The sequence below is a fragment of the Trichosurus vulpecula genome, chromosome 2, assembly GCF_011100635.1.
Source record: "Trichosurus vulpecula isolate mTriVul1 chromosome 2, mTriVul1.pri, whole genome shotgun sequence".
Classification (NCBI taxonomy): domain Eukaryota; kingdom Metazoa; phylum Chordata; class Mammalia; order Diprotodontia; family Phalangeridae; genus Trichosurus; species Trichosurus vulpecula.
Window position 1 is genome coordinate 337,639,871 of NC_050574.1, and position 17,021 is coordinate 337,656,891.

Genomic DNA, 17,021 nt, shown 5'->3' on the forward strand with positions numbered 1-17,021 from the left:
GGGGAAGCACAGTCACAGTGACATTTGAGGCACCCCTTGCTACCAGTAATTATGCCTCGACGGTACACCAGCTGGTCTGGGAAGCCATAGGAGATCTAAGAGCCAGAAGACATCTGATTGGCCATAAAAGAGAAGAAAGTTACATAGCATATGATAAGTAGCATAGCTAAGAAATTGAACTCAGATCTTCTGACTTCAAATCCAAAACTCTTAACCACTACATGATACCAGCTCTACAGACATGGCCACCACCAAAGAAGCTCAAGTCTGTGGCTGATGAAGGCTAAATGTTGAGTATGCAACACCAGCATCAGAGACTCTCAGCTAGGCTGGCATAGCAGAAAGAGCCCTTACCTAGGAGTCAGGAGGACCTGAATTCAAATAATGCCTCTGACACTTATTAGCTCTGTGACTCTTGGGCAAATAACATAAGCGCTTTCAGTCTCCTTTCCTATATCTATAAAATGCAAATAACGGTAGCATCTCTCCCACAAGGTTGTTGTTAGGATCAAATGAGATAATGCATGTAAAGAGCTCTTCAAACCTTAAAGCATTATAGAAACATTAGCTCTTTTTCTCATGATACAAAATGCCCAGGTACATGTGAAAAGATGTATTCTTTTTCTTAGCTCACAGCCCTGAATCAGGAAACCTGGGAAAGCATAAGAGCAGTACTTCCCCAACAAGCTGAGATCTGCTTCCCACTGGTAAGCACATGGCTCAAAATGCAGAAAATATAAAATACAGGTGATTTTTTTAAAGGAAGAAACAAAGCAGAAAATCTTGAATGAGCACCCACCAATACATGTAATTCTCAGTCATTGACTTGAGTACAATGCCTTCTCTGGCTCAATCTACCTGCTCAAGTCCTGTCTTGGCCAGCGCTCCCTATTGCTCAAAGGGAAGATCAATGGGATGATAGAATTTCTCTCTTTTTTCTCATTCTGCCTCCCCGCTGATCTTCATGACTCTACAACCCACAGTCCATTGATCTCCCAGGTGAGGCCAAGATGGACCTATAGTTCCCGCTTGTCTTTTTATTTCATCTTCTTGGTGCAAGAAAAGGGGAAAAATATAGTTCATTTAGAGTTCTCCCTGGTTTTTCATTGCTTTCCCCCCATAAGCATTTCCTCTTCTTCAGTCTCTCACCGTAACCAACCCAGCCCATCGCCATGCTTATCCTTTGGGGTAGCAGGTTATTTTCCTCATTTAGGCAGTTAGGAATGCATAAAGAAAGGAACAAATATTCCAGCACCTGCTACAAGGATATTTGTGTACTATAACTTGATAGAACTGAGAAATATGCCCCAGTATTTCAGAGGAATTTTATCCCTCTGTTGAACTCTTTTCCCCCTTGTTGATTTTACAACTGAGTTGGCAACACTGACCTTTAGTATTGACATTTGAACATGATTGTGATGCCTCCTAGTGGGTGGGTTAATACCCGTTACCATAAAATCCGAGGGTTTGTCCCACAATTCATGGTTTTAGTTTTGTGGGCTTTGTTCTTTTTTTTAAAGTTATTTTATAATTATAAGATAACATAGAATCACATATAATTATAGCATATTTTAATTATATTTTATAATTATTTTATAATTAGTGCATATAATCATTATTGTACATAAATTTTATTGCATTTTTAAAATAAGTGCTATTTTATTTAGTTCCTATTTAGCCCTCAGAATTACAAAACCTGCTTTGTGTCTAATGAAGAATAAAAGCAATATCAGATCATAGGATCAGAGTATAGTAGGGTCTTAGGGAAAATGACCGAAGTACGGGAAGAGAGAGCCTAGCTACATAAGAATGATAGTCCAGACAGACAGTATGAGGTCCTCTAGACTGGAAGGAAGAATTCACTAGAAGCAGAGGAAGAATGAGGAATGAAGACAGACATAGAGGCAGCATCATAGCAGCAGACTGAAGACTGGTGGTTAAGGAGAGAGTGAAAGAGATAATTCAGTAAGTATTTTATAAAGGGAGACTAAGACTAGGATGTCAAAAGAGGCTTGAGTTCTCTCCCAATTCATTGCTTCTGCTTTCAGATTCCTGAGAAGGGATGTGAGTGAAATAGATTGGAGCTGAGATCTGAAAAAGGGCAAAGTGCTTAAATCTTCTACCTCCCCCCTCTGCCTAAAGATGGCAAAACATTTATTCCAAGATTTCGCTGTTCTTTAAGTTATTCATAATTCCTGATTTTTGTAGCACTTTTAAAGCTGCCTTGCTCTCTACACAAAGTTATGACTGGTAATTACTTCTTTGCATATGTATATATCTGAAATTGCAAGCAGTAATACATACAGCATAGTGAGCCAATGAATGCTTCATGGTATACAGAGATAAAACAGGATAGAGGTCCAAATCCTCTGTTTGAAAATGCTGGGGAATTTCCCCAAGCAGGGAGCTCCAAGCTATGTGAATCTTATAAGTATTTATAAGATGTACTCGAGTCTTATAAGAATGTTATAAATCTTATTAATAACTCCTACAAACTTCCCAATTCCAGAAAAATTTAAGCTGCGCAGGTCTGCATTCTTTGTTTCCCCCTTAGGCTAAAATCATCATCCATGTTGATCTGGTAATTGGATTGGGTGAGCCAACTTGTCTTCCATTATTTTTTATCCACACCCGCTTAGTGAAATAAGAATATAGACTAAGGAGCAGGTCTCCTTGGTGAGAGGAGAGAGGTATGCTTTGAGAATAGTTCCCATGCCTATATTCCAAAGGTAGGAGCTTTGTTTACTTTTGCCTTCCATCTTAAATTTCCAAACCCTTCCAGAGAGTGCCACCACCCGGTTATCAGTCAGTCCAGACCCTTCACTTGACAAATAAGAAAAATGGGGCTCAGAGAAGAGATTTGACTTGCTAGAAGTTACATAGTAAATAGGAGAGATAAAACTCAAACCCAGCTCTTTTAACTCCAAAACACTCAGAGAATAAAATATTTAGAAATTTAGAATAAAGTCTTTAGAAATTAGCTAAATTAAACAGAAAATTTAGACAGATGATAATTAGGGAACTAGCATGAGACCATCCACAGAGACTTTCCTGAAAATGTCTCATCTGAATGACTTGAGTTCTTTTGGGCTCAAATGAAAGTACTTGGTAGAAAGATAATAGAATAAGTTAGGAAATTACCTGGCTCTTCCAAATTACCACCCCCAATAACTTAAATGCTTCAATGTAAATTTTGAAGTGCCAGAAATAATTAGAAGTTAGGATAAAGTAGTCATCCAGCCTAAGACAACTTGGTAAGATGTTAAGAAAGATTTCAAGTGCAGATACTGCCAGGCAGATACCCCTGAGTCAACAAACAACAAGTCCTAGGGGCAGCTGTGTAGATGGCAGCCTCAGTTTCCAGAACTTTCATCCCACCTACAGTGTGAAGATTGGGCAGCTGATCAGGGGATGACTGGGGGTGGGGCTTCACTGTTGCTGGAAATGGGGTCCATGGATGGGTCAGGGGCCTTGCTGGTTGGGAGTCACTCACAGGAGAGTGGAGTCCCTGGTTTCAGTTCCAGGGCAGAGGGGTGAGCTTGTGCTTGCAGCTACCTGAGGAATCACAGGGAGCAAGAGCTTTTGTGGTGGCAGTGGTATTGGGGGTCCTATGGGACCCTGGTCATGGCTCAGGGGCAGAGAGGAGTTCCTGAGGTCACTCATAGACTAGGCATGAGTCAGAGGAGCAGGGACTGCACCTGACCTTGGATCAATATTGGAAATAGAATATTGGAAAAACCAAAAATATCAAAAACTTCCAAACCCTGAAGCCTAAGACATTATCCTCCTGCCAGGGAGCACACCCCAACCCTAACATAAAGTTAATGGCCAAGAAATAGACCATTAAAATGAGCAAGCAACAGAGAAAGGACCTGACTATAGATAGCCACTATGGTGATAGAGAAGATCAGGGTTCAAACTCAGAAGGAGACAATGAAGTCAAAATAGCTACTTGTAAAGCTTTAAAAAAATGCAAAATGGTCACAAGCCCAAAAAGAGTTCTTGAGAAAAGCTTAAAAAGGACTTTAAAAATAAAATAAGAGAGATTGAGGGAAAATGGCGAAAGAAATGAGTAATGCAAGAAAATCAAGAAAATTATGAAAAGAAAGTCAACCAATTAAAAAAAGAGATCAAAAAACTTACCAAAGAAAATAACTTTTTTAAAAATTAGAATTGAGAAGGGGAAGCTAATGACTTCACAAGACATCAAGAAATAATGAAACAAAGTCATAAGAAGGAAAAATAGATGAGAATGTGAAACATCTCAAGAAATTATCAAGGAAAATTGCCTTTAAGTTTTAGAATTATAGGGTTATGTATCTGATACCAGGATGTATGATTAAAAGAGATTAAAAAGAAAGAGATTAAAAATGAAAACTCATAGGAACATGATAGCTAAGTTTCAAAGGTCAAGAAGAAAATATAACAAGTGACTAGAAAGAAATAATTTGACTATTGTCAGGATAACACAAGCTTTAGCAACTTATACATTAAAAGATCAAAGGTTGTGGAATATGATATTCTGAAGAGCAAAGTTGCTGGGTTCACAACCAAAAATAACCAAAGTTGAGTGTAACCCTGAAATGGAAAAAAAAAGAATTTTTAATGCACTAAAGGACTTACAGGTATTTTTGAGGAAAACATAGAACTGAACAGAAAATTTGACTTACATGAGAATCAAGAGAAACAAAAGAAGGTAAATATGAAAGAATAATTATGGATGATTTAAAATAAGGTCAAATTATTTACTTCTTATATGGGAAAATGATATTTGTAACTTTTAAGAATGTTTTCATTAGGCATAGGTAATGACACTTTCTGGTTTCAGGTCTCCTGTTTCTTCATATCTTCTGGAATGCATTTTGCTATGAGATTAATGTGGTACTTGCAATGGACAGCTTTGACTGGCCCAGGTCCAGGTCCAACTACCAGTCCAAACCAGGGTCCTGGTGCCAGCCATGAGCACAGCATCCCAGGTCAGGAGGATTTCTACTTGTGCTTCTCCCCATCCCTGCTCTCCATGAAGCAGTTTCTGGACTTCAGATCTATGAATGCATGTGAAAAGATGTCATTTATGTTTTTTGCAGCAGGACTTGCCAGTGAGATTGGCAAATATAACGAAAGAAATGTCTCCTTCCAAATAATCGTCTAAGAACACCTTCATTTCATTCAGAGTGTATAGGAACTCCTTGATTTTAAGCATAAAAACGAGGAAGATACTAAAGGTGTTTATGAATTTACAGACACTGTGATAAGAATCCAGAATTGACATAATGATGTCATTCCTACCATGGCTCAGGGTATGATTGAATACAAGGAAAGCTTTGGTGTAGATCCAGTGACCAGCCAGAATGTACAGTATTTTTTGGATCATTTTCACATGAGTTGCATTTAGATCAGAATGCTGCTCAATCAGCACTCCTTACTGTTTGGTAGAAAAGGAAAAGGAAGTTCAACTCACTGAAAATACAATGGAAGCATTAATCCAAATTATAATGTTGTTGAAGTTATTAAAGATGGCTATGAAAATGAAAAACATCTTTGCAATTTGCATTATATTAAATCTCTAGAACTAGAACTTGAAGAATTAAATGCAAAACCAACAGGGCAGCCCATGCAAGTGGTTTATGTACCATCACATCTCTATCACACGGTGTTTGAACTTTTAAAGAATACAGTGAGAGCAACCATGGAACACCTTGCTGACAAAGGTGTTTACCTTCCTATTCAGGTTCACGTAACACTGGGTAATGAGGACTTGACTGTGAAAATGAAGGATTGTGGAGGTGGTGTTCCTTTGAGGAAAATCAATAGGCTATTCAACTACATGTATTCAACTGCACCCTGACCTCATGTTGGGCCATCTTGAGCTGTACCGCTGGCTGGTTTTGGTTATGGATTGCCATACACCTGAAAGTGTATTCCTTAGAAGGCTATGGGACAGATGCTGTTATTTACGTTAAGGGCCTATCAACATAGTCAGTGGAAAGGCTCCCAGTATATAATGAAGCTGCTTGGAAACATTATAATGCCAATCATGAGGCAGATGACTGGTGTGTGCTAAGCAGTGAACCAAAGGATATGACCACATTCATAGCCGCATCTAGACATCTGAAAAAAACAAAACAGGTTTCTAGTATTAAATTTGAGAGGGACTTTGGAAAACTGTTACTCCAAATATTTCATTTCTGATTTTCACAGTCATTGACTGGGTAGAATAAGTGGAAACTGAATTCCATAGCTATCTTTCAGATCTCCTAAAGCATTGAACTGTACCATTTAACTGTGAGAAGAAAGAAAATTCTAGCTACTGTGTACATTTACTTTTAACTATTGCAAATGTGGCTAACATGTTTTGCTTACTTTTCAGTGGATTAGGTTTCAGGTATAGAAATCTCCAGGTTCCTCATGGGACCCATGAAATTTCCTTTTGTAGTTGACTTAGAGCCACTTATTTTTAGAAGTAAATTTTCTTTTTCTAAACGATCAACATCTAGTTCTTTCTGTGTTCAGTCCTTATAGTTTAGCATATTACTTGACTAGTTAATGATTTTGTTGGCTTTAAGCTGTCTTAAAATACATATTCACCAGGACCTGGTTTATGCAAATATAGTGGAGGTAATTTGCTTTTAACTGTAATATTTTCTAAATCAATAGAACTGAGAAAATTATGAATTGTTTTAGGAGGTCATAGTAAAGTAGATATTCTGTTTTATGTTTTGGCTATGTTCATACTCACCTGTGGTTTCCTTTTCTTAAATCAGGAAATTTTAGTGAGATATTCAAATGGAAGTATAAAATGTAATTTCATGAAACATTTTGCATGTGAAACTAAATTGATACCATGGATTAAACTTTCTTTAAAATCCTTTAAAAATAATTAAGTTTTACTACAGAGCTGCTATGTCTTATATAATAAAATCAGTTATTCCTCCCTAAAAAAAAAGTTTTAATTACTAGGGTAGTTCAAAAGAGTATACATAGATAGAAGGCTTGGGATCAAGGTGATTATATTACAACGATCCTAAAACATAAAACTGAGTAGGGAGAGGTAAATATGGAGAAAACTATCTTTTATGTAAGAGGTGTGAATGGAAGAACTGTTACAGTGGAGGGGAGAATAGGGTGGAGGGTAGGTAGTGCTGGAAACTCAGTTATATCAGAATTGGGTTAAAGAGGGAATAGCATATACATCTAGTTGGGTATAAAAGTCTTAATTTACAGAGAAATAGGAGGACAAGGAGATGAGATAAAGGAGAGACTCTTAGAAGGGTATGCAGATTACAGAGCCAGTGGTCAAAAGTAAATTAGACTACTGAGGAGGGATAGAGTAAAAAGAGAGTGAGAAGAATAAACAGTGAGGAAAAATAGGATGGAAGGAAATACACTAGTAATTGTAATTTTGAATGTGAATGAGGTGAATTCATCCATAAAATGGGAACAGATAGCAGTATGGATTAAAAAAACCAGAACCTGACAATATGTTGTTTACAAGAAACACATTTAAAAATGAAAGACACACATAGAATAAAATAAAGGGCTAGAGTAGAATTTATTATGCTTCAGATAATGTTAAAAAAAAGCGGGGGTAGCAAAAATGATCTCAAAGTTAAAATAAAACAGATTTAATTAAAAGAGATAAACAGGGATACTACATTATGTTAAAAGGTACCATAGATAATGAAAGAATATCAATACTAAACATATATGCACCAAATGCTATAGTATCCAAATTCTTACAGGAAAAGCTAAATGAATTACAGGTAGAACTAGACAGTAAAATTATAATAGTAAGGGATTTCAACCTTCACCTTTATGAACTACATAAGTTGAATCAAGAAATAAATAGGAAAGAAGTCAAGGGGACAAATACAATCTTAGATAAGGTAGATATGATAAAAGTCTAGAAAGGGTTGAATGGGAATAGAAAGGAGTATACCTTTGTCTTAGAGATACATGGAACCTTTACAAAAAGCTGACCATTTATTAGCCATAAAAACTTCATAGTTAAGTGCAGAAAAACAGACATATTGAATGCATTCTTTTCACATCATAATGCAATAAAATTACATTTAATAAAGGACCATGGAAACACAGATTCAAAATTAATTGGAGACTAAAATGACCTAATCTTAAAGAACGAGTGGGTTAAAGAACAAGTCACAGAAACAATAAATAACTTTTTAAAGAGAATTGTAATAATGAGGCAACATATCAAAGCAATTCTACCCAAATTAATCTGCTTATTCAGTGCCATCTCAGTTAAATTACCAAAAAAAATATTTTATGGAGCTAGAAAAAATAATAACAAAACTCATTTGGAAGAACAGAAGGTTAAGTATATCAAAAGAATTAATGAAAAAAAATGTAAAGGAAGGTCTACCAGTGCCAGATCTTAAACTTGTACTATAACGTGGTATCAAAACTATCTAGTACTGGCTAAGAAATAGAATGGCAGATCAGTGGAATAGAATTGATATGCAATGCACACAAATAAATGATTATAGTAACCTTGTGTTTGATAAATGTAAAGATTTAAGCTTTGGGGATGAGAATTCACTGTTGGGTAAAAAATTGTTAGAAAAACTAGAAAACAGTCTGGCAGAAACTAGGTAGAGACCAATATCTTATACCATTTACCAAGATAAAGTCAAAATGGATACATGACCTAGCTATAAGGGGAGATAGTATATGTAAATCAAATTTAAATAATCCAGATTTTTACAAGAGACATCTCTAAAGAAACTAGTACATTATTGCCACTCTAGAGTGGCTAAATACAAAATTTATAGATACCCTGATTCCATTCCAAGGAAAACAACTTAAACTAAGCTAATAATCTCTTTATACTCTAGCCACTGCATTGACTTCCTTCATTTTGGAGCCTGAGACCAAAATAGACATTTGTAGACCGGGTGTATGTTTATGGTTAGGTCTTTATTAGCAAAAAGGATGAATTCTCAGGGCTGTAAGAGGCAGAATGATATAAGAAAAAGAGCAGTGAAATAAAATCTGGATTTAAATCATGGTCTCAACATGTACTCTCAATATGACTATGGGCAAGTTTATTTAACCTCTGAGTATCCTCATCTGAGGGTTGTTGTAAAAGAGATTAACGTACATAAAATGCTTGGTGACAGTAAAATACTATTTATGTATGAATGATTATTATTACAATGAAATTGTTAGATACTTTGTTACTGAAGGTATAAACAGTATAAAAGGCCAATGCATGTGTCTCAAGCCTTTTTGCACCTAGCACCTAGCACATTGCTTGTCACATAGTAAGTCCTTAATAAAATGCTTGTTGATTTGACTCATAAAAGAGGAGTTGGAAACTGCAGTATAAAAATACAAGGTATCCTCTCAATAATAGGCAAAGCTGCTGATGTTGGTTCTTGACACAAAATGCTTCAAATGACTGCCTACTTTTTTTCCTTAAAGCACTTTCTTCTTCTGATATTTCTTTCAATTCTAAATTCATAAGGAGACATCTCCAACTGAGTGTTAATCATCTTCCGCTATTGCTCTGCTTCCTTTGAACAGTAAGGAGGACAGCTAATATCTGAAGTCCCAAGCCATGGATTCACAACTCCAACGATGTAATTGGAAAGAACAAACCAACCAACCAAAAAACTCTAGCAGCTGTGTAATTATAATGATCAAGCTTGACTCTAGAGAAGAGGTTTAAAAAAAAAATGTATTTCCCTCTAGGTGGTGCAGTGGATAGAATACCAGGCCTGAAATCAGGAGCCTCAGACACTTACTAGCTGCGTGATCCTGGGCAAGTCACTTAGCCCTCTTTGCCTCAGTTTCCTCATCTGTCAAATGAACTGGAGAAGGAAATGACAAACTACACCAGTATCTTGACAAGAAAACCCCAAATGGAATCACAAAGAGTGAGACACAACTGAAACAACTAAACAACAACCCCTTTTTTGCAGAGATAGGGGACTATAGCTGTTGAATATCATTACATGCAATTGTATCTGCCTTGGTGCTCACATGTCACCAGTATGCTCAATACTCTCTGCCCCTCTGATTGGAGGGTTGGTGGGCAGAGCAAGAACTTCTCCCATAGCCTCCATTTAAAAAGCCAGTCATCTCGATTTCCCACTTGGTCCCACTCCTTTGGACTAGACCCTATCATGTCTTGTGACTGGTAACTGCCCTCACCTGTCTACGTTTCAGTTTCCTTTTGCGAATCATCTTCCCCATTGGATTGGAACCTCCTTGAGCACAGTAATATCTTCTTTGCATTTGTTTCCTAATGCTTAGCAGACTACCTGGTACATAGTAGGTATTTTATAAATGTTTATTAACTAACTGACATTACATATAGATTGGACCACAATAGGTCCCTGCCCAAGCTCCACTTAATGGCTATATTTTGGGTTAGAGTGAATGTCAATGGTAACTGTTTCTCTTTGGAACAGCAACCCTGAGGGTCTTCTCCGCCCCCCCCCCCCACCCTGCCCCCTCTCCCCTGGCCCTGCTTGATTTTTTTTCTTTTTTCCTAATTAAAGGACCCATCCCTTGACTCACTTCTTAAAGAAGCCTATTCACAGAATGGGAGTTACCTCACTCTAAGTGAGTACCTGAAAAAGCCTTAGCCTAAAAGGCCAAGGTTTCCCATTGCATCCTGGGTCATCTCCAGTCATCCTGATGAATATCAAGTCACTGGACCCAGATGGCTTTGGAGGAGAAAGTGAGGCTGGTGACCTTGCACAGTTCTCCCTCACTCAAATCAGTCAACTGCAAGTCATGTCATCATTTCCTTGATGCCATGGTCCTCTTCAAAAACAAAGGACAAACACAAGAACATTGCATATACTGTCAGACTCAACTGATAAATTTAGAACTGGAGGGGACCTCAGAGGTTATCTAATCCAATCACCCCTCATTTTATTTTATTTGTCAGTAGTATTTTTTCAATGAACAAGCCTTTCTTTTCTTCTTCTTTACTTTCTCCCTACTGGGAAAAACATCTGTTAACAAATGTTCATAGTCAAGCAAAGCATATTCCCATATTAGCCATATGCATTTAAAATGCATGTCTCATTCTGTATCAGGAATCCATCACCCCTGTCCCATGAGGGCAGTAAGAAGCTTTATAGTCAATCCCCTGGAATCATTGCTGGTCATTGTATTGATCAGAGATCTAAAGTATTTCAAAAAAATTTTTTTGCAATGTTGTTAATTTTATAAATTGTTTTCCTGGTTCTACTTACTTCATTCTGCATCAGTTCATACAGTTCTTCCCAGGTTTCTCTAAAATGGTCTCTTTCATCATTTCTTACAACTCAGTAGTATTCTATTATTTTCATATACCATAATCTGTTAAGCCATCCCTTGATTAATGGGTACTTCACCTAGTTTCTAGTTTTTAGTCACCACAAAAAGAACTACTATAAATATCTCTGTAAATATGGGTCCTTTTCCTCTTTCTTTAATGTGTTTGGTGTATAAACCTAATAGTAGTATAGCTGGGTAAAGGGTATATACAGTTTAGTATTTAGGAAGTCATACTTCTAAATGGCCAGACCAGTTCACACCTCTGCCAACAGTGCATCGATGTACCTGTTTTCCCACAGCCCCTCCAACATTTGTCATTTTCCCTTTTTTGTCAATTTTGTCAATGCAATTGGTATAAATAGAAACCTCAGAATTCTTTTAATTTTCATTTCCCTAATTAGTAGCAACTTAAAGCATTTTAAAAATATGGCTATTGATAGTTTTCTTCCCTTGAAAACTGCCTGATCATGTCCTTGACCATTTACCAACTGAGGAATGGATATTGTTTTTATAAATTTGAATCAATTTCTTATAGATCTAGGAAATGAGAACTTTGCTGCAAAGATATTCCCTTGTAGTTAATTGTTTCCCTTCTAATATTATCTCCATTGGACTTGTTTATGCAAAAACTTTTTAAGTTAATGTAATGACAATTGTCCAACTGTCCATTTTATCTTCTGTGATCCTCTCTATCCCTTGTTTGGTCATGACCTCTTTTCATATTGATAGATCTAAAAGGTGATTTCTTCCTTGCTCCTTTAATTTGCTTATGATGTGACCTTTTATGTCTAAACCACATATTCATCTGGAGCTTATCTTGGTGTATGGTGTGAGTTGTTGGTCTAATCAGGGGTGGGGAACCCTGTGGCCTCAAGGTCACGTGTGGCCTTCTAGGTCTTTGGATGCGGCCTTTTGACTGAGTCCAAGTTTTACAGAACAAATCCTTTTATTAAGGGGATTTGTTCTGTGAAGTTTGGATTCGGTCACTGCATTGAGGACCTAGAGGACCATATGTGCAAAACATTAGGGCAAACATTAGGGTAAAACATTAGGGCAAAACATTCTCACATTAGTTGTGTCTGAAAAAGAAAAGAAAATGTACCTCAATCTGTTCTTTGAGTCTATCAGTTCTTTATGTGGAGGTCGGTAGCATGTTTCATCATGAGTCCTTTGGAAATGTGATTGGTCTTTGTATTAATCAGAGTTCCTAATTCTTTCAAAATTATTTGTCTTTATAATATTGTTGTTATCGTATAAATTAATTCATCTGGTTCTGCTCACTTCACTTTACATCAGTTCATATCAGTCTTCCCAGATTTTTTGAAACTATCCCCTTCATCATTTCTCATAGTGCAATAGAATTTCATAATATTCATATACCATAACTTGTTCAGCTGTTTCTCAATTGATGGATACCCCCCTTAGTTTCTAATTCTTTACCACCCTGAAAAGACTTGCAATAAACATTTTATACATATGGGTCCTTTTGCTCTTTCTTTAATCTTTTTAGAATATATACCTAACAGCCATATAGCTGGGTCAGTGTGCATACAGAATTTAATAGCTTTTAAGGTGTTATTTTGAATGATGAGTTTTTAACCCAGTAGTTGGGATCTTAGAGTTATCAAACATTAGAATAACTTCACTGATGAGGAAACAGAGGTTCCAGGGAGGTTAAAGGATTTAGGATGATATCTCACAAAATCACAAATCAAGAGCTGGAAGGGACTTCAGAGGCCATCTAGTCTAAACCCTTCATTTTACAGATAGGCAAACTGAGAGCCCTAGGGAGAATAAGTGATGTGCCTATGGTCAGACAGGTAGTAAGCATTTGAGATGGAATTGTAACCTAAGCCAGTTGATTGATGATGTTCTTTCTTCTGCACCATACTGCACCCCAATGTCACCTGGGTAGCAAGTGACTATGTTGGTTAATTTTGCTGAATTGGTTTTTCTCTTTTCTTTTTCATTATTTTGTTATCAGAGATGGTTTATTAGATAGGCAAGGAGGGAGGGAGGTGTTTGAACATGAAGGTAATGTAAAGCAAAAGATATCAATAAACAAACAAAATAAAGTTATGTGAGAGGAGTTCCCTGTAAGGATTAAATCAAAGAAGGAACCCCACTCTTAGTATGAAGTATATTGAAAAAGAGGGTGGGATTAAGATGGCCTCAGATGTGCTCAGACAGGAAGGCTTAGGAAGAAAGAAGAGAGGGAGAGTTTATGGGTCAAAGGGATGGAAGAACCTTTATTCAGGCAGCAAAGGGAGGGAAGGGCTGGGGAGGGGGCTGGCGGACCCTCCAGAGCAGTAGGATACCTGCTGTTTCTAAACTGCAATTGAGTTGGGGCAGTGTCTTGGCCTTGAGTGTCTTCCTTGAAGGATCAGGAGGCTACTTGGGAGGGAGAAAGACTGTTTTCTCTTTTATCTGACACTCCTGTGTGCTATTCATAATAACTGGACTAAATCAGTTTTCTCTTCAAGGCCAGCCTTCAGAGTATCATGAAGTATCTCCTCCTTATCAATACTCTCTGCCAGCATTCTTAGATATGAAATATTTATTTACTGTTTCCTAGAGGGAGGGGCTTAGTTCCCTTATTGAGAAGGCAGGTAACCCCAGAGCAATGAATAGAAGACAAAACATCAAGGGCAGGTAAAGGATAGGGATTGGTGAAGATTGCCAACTCCTCAGGCCTCAACCAAGCAGTGCCTGGCTAGCCACTGTGCTAGAAGGAGATGGAAAGATGGTATAAAGTGGAAACAGCGGGAATCAGAATCCTAATGCAGTTCCTCAACACTGGTTTTGATTATACAATTAAAGATAAAAGACTTAAAAAGTAAATACCTGGTTGAGTTAACATGTTGCAGAGACATTTTTTCTTAACTCTGAAGGGACCTTAAAGATATGTATTCCAATCCCTTCATTTTACCAACTGAAAAATGAGACCAAGAAAGGTAAAGTTTTTAGCTCGAGGTCACAGGGAGTCAGTGGCAGATGCTAGATTATAATCATTAACTTAGTCAACAAGTATAACTGTTTCTCCCTTAATGGTGAATCATAGAATCATAAATGTAAAGTCAGAAGGAATATTAGAGGCCATAGATTCTAAACCCCTAATTTTACAGATGAGGAAACTGAGGCTTAGAGAGGTTAAGTGATTTGCCAAAGGTTACATGGGTAATTAAGTGGTAGATTTTTAACCAGGGTTCTCTGATTCTAAATCAAGCTCTCTTTGTGAGACAAATTTAGAGAGTAGAAGGGTATCTGAAGGAGGTGGCAAAGGGTTATTGCTGAAGGGGGGAGTTTCATTCCCAAATAATTCTTTAATGAAGGTACAAAATTAAGATCTACATTGATGCTACCTAGAAGCATTATGGTTTTCTCCACCTTGTGGGATGTTGAGACACTCTTTTATAGAAATACTCTATTTTTCCTTCCCTTCCCCCTGCCCAGTGCCTCTTTACCCATCATTATAACTTCAAGCTCATCACAATGGTTACGTAGGTTGCTGTATTAGTGAGGCAATAATCACAATATAGACAATAATTGTCAATATGCCTCTGTAGTTCTATATCACAAAATATAAGAGACTCCCCATATAGAAGGTAGAAGTAAACCATTTATTCAGATACCAGAGAACCAGATCCCAAAACCAATAAGTCCTACCCATCCAAGCAGCAAGCAAATTCCAGAACCAGTAAGTTCACTTTATAATAACAGCAAAGAACCTGAAACACATCACAGGAGGGAGCCAAGCCATCCCATAACCTTCCTACTCCCTGCTGGGGCCTTGCCACCAACAATCACTCACAGCACAGCCAGCACACATCTGCTCTCTCCCTCAGCTCTAACCTCTCCAAGAATTTCCTGCTCCACCCTTCTAGTTCCTCTCGTTCAGCAAGCTCCTCCCATCACATGTGACTTAGGTTTCCTGTGACATAAGCAGGTCACATGGGCCTATTAACGGTTGGGAAAGATCTTCAAATTTAAATTACCATTACAGTTGCTCACATCCTTTGGCTTCAGGGTACCTCATTATATTTTAAGCCATCTCTTTCCTTCTGGGTCTGTCTGCTTCTTGGTTTCCAAAAGTCTCTCTTTTCAACATGGAACTCTAGGCATTTTGGACATATCCTAATGACATTCATCTGCTGTTTATAGCATTGGTTCTCAAAGTGTGATCTGGGGACCCCTGGGAGTCCCCAAGACACTTCCAAGGGTCTTGTAAGGTATTAGTTTAATAATAATACAAAGCTATTTTTATTTCTACCTCAGTATATATCAATAAATATAACTGACATAAACAAAGATTTTGGGAGAAGATCCTCAATGATTTTTAAGAACTTAAAGTGATCTTATGCATATCCTAAATCTACCTCTTTGCAATTTCTACATACATTGCGCTTATTTCTGCCTCCTGGGATGAAGTAGGATAAATCTAATCTTTCTTTCATGGGATGGCCTTTTAAATACTTGAAAATAACTATCATATCTGTGGCACCCTCTTACCCCAGGTCTTCTCTTCTCTAGGTTAAATATCTTCAGTTACTTCATATGCCAAGATCTAGAGGCCTTTCACTACCACATGCCTCTAATTCAGGGGTTCTTAGCCTTTTTTTAATGTCATAGACTCTGGCAGTCTGGTGAAACCAATGGGCATGTGACATATAAAAAGTTCAAGAGACATAATTTTTGGGTAACAATCGTTTTATTAATTGTGCTAGCAGATAATTAATAAAAGGGGGTCAGTGGCACTCTTGAATGCCAAAGATCTCTCATGGAACCCACGCAACACATTTATATGCCCTTGGAAGAGTGGGTGTTCCTAAGGGTGGCAATCAAATCTGATTGGGTAACAATTAATGCGAATGAATATTATAATGAAAGGTAGGCTTATTCTAAGTTAAATGCATAACAAAGTACATAGGATTATAAAAGAAATCAATTATATTGAAAGTTATCAAAATAATCTAAAAAAACAAACATTCATGGACCCAAGGTTAATAGCCCTTGCTTTCAACCCCCTGCAGCTGATTAATGTTTTTCCTAAAATACAGTGATCAGAACCGAATACAATATGTTAGGTGTAGACTGACCAAGGCAGAGTACAGCAGGACTACAGCTAGGTCCCAATTAACACCAAGAATGAATCCTACGAAGTGGTTGCATGTATTTAAATTAATATTATCCAAAGTTATAATTATTAAAAATATGGTAATTGGTACCAGCCCAATAGAAATATGCAGTGTATATAAATTAAAATAAGTTAACTGTTACGGGCAGAGTTAGAGCCAAGCCCTGTCCTCCTCGGACCTCCAGGCCCAGGGGCCTGCTGAGATTAACTCAGGGCTTTGGGATGTGGGTGGAGCCAGGAGGAGGGGTCTCGCCTTTGTTGCCTCCCTAGGGATTCCAGGTCAGACCTGCCTGACCACGTGGAACTTCCGGCTCTCTGGCAGAGCATGTGGAACTTCCGGCTGCCTGACCACGTGGAGTTTCCGGTCTTTGCCTGGACTGCCTGCCCGCAGGGAGCTTTGGGTAGTGCGGGAAGAGAAGGGGAGGAGAGTAGGTGGAGTCAGGGCGGTCCTAGGACCCAGGTGTATTAGCTTTACCTGTCTTTCATCCACGTAACCAAAGAATGTACCTACATCACTAAAGGTATAAATGTGCTGCTTGCTGAAATAATAAACGGAGTCATTCACCATCTTTCGTCTCCCGCTCCATTCATT

The 17,021-nt window shown here is 37.7% G+C and overlaps 1 pseudogene; it reads left to right on the forward strand.

Moving 5' to 3' along the window:
- The first annotated feature begins 4,867 nt into the window (after nt 1-4,867).
- On the forward strand, nt 4,868-6,192 carry LOC118837134 (annotated as a pseudogene).
- Nucleotides 6,193-17,021: the final 10,829 nt, after the last annotated feature.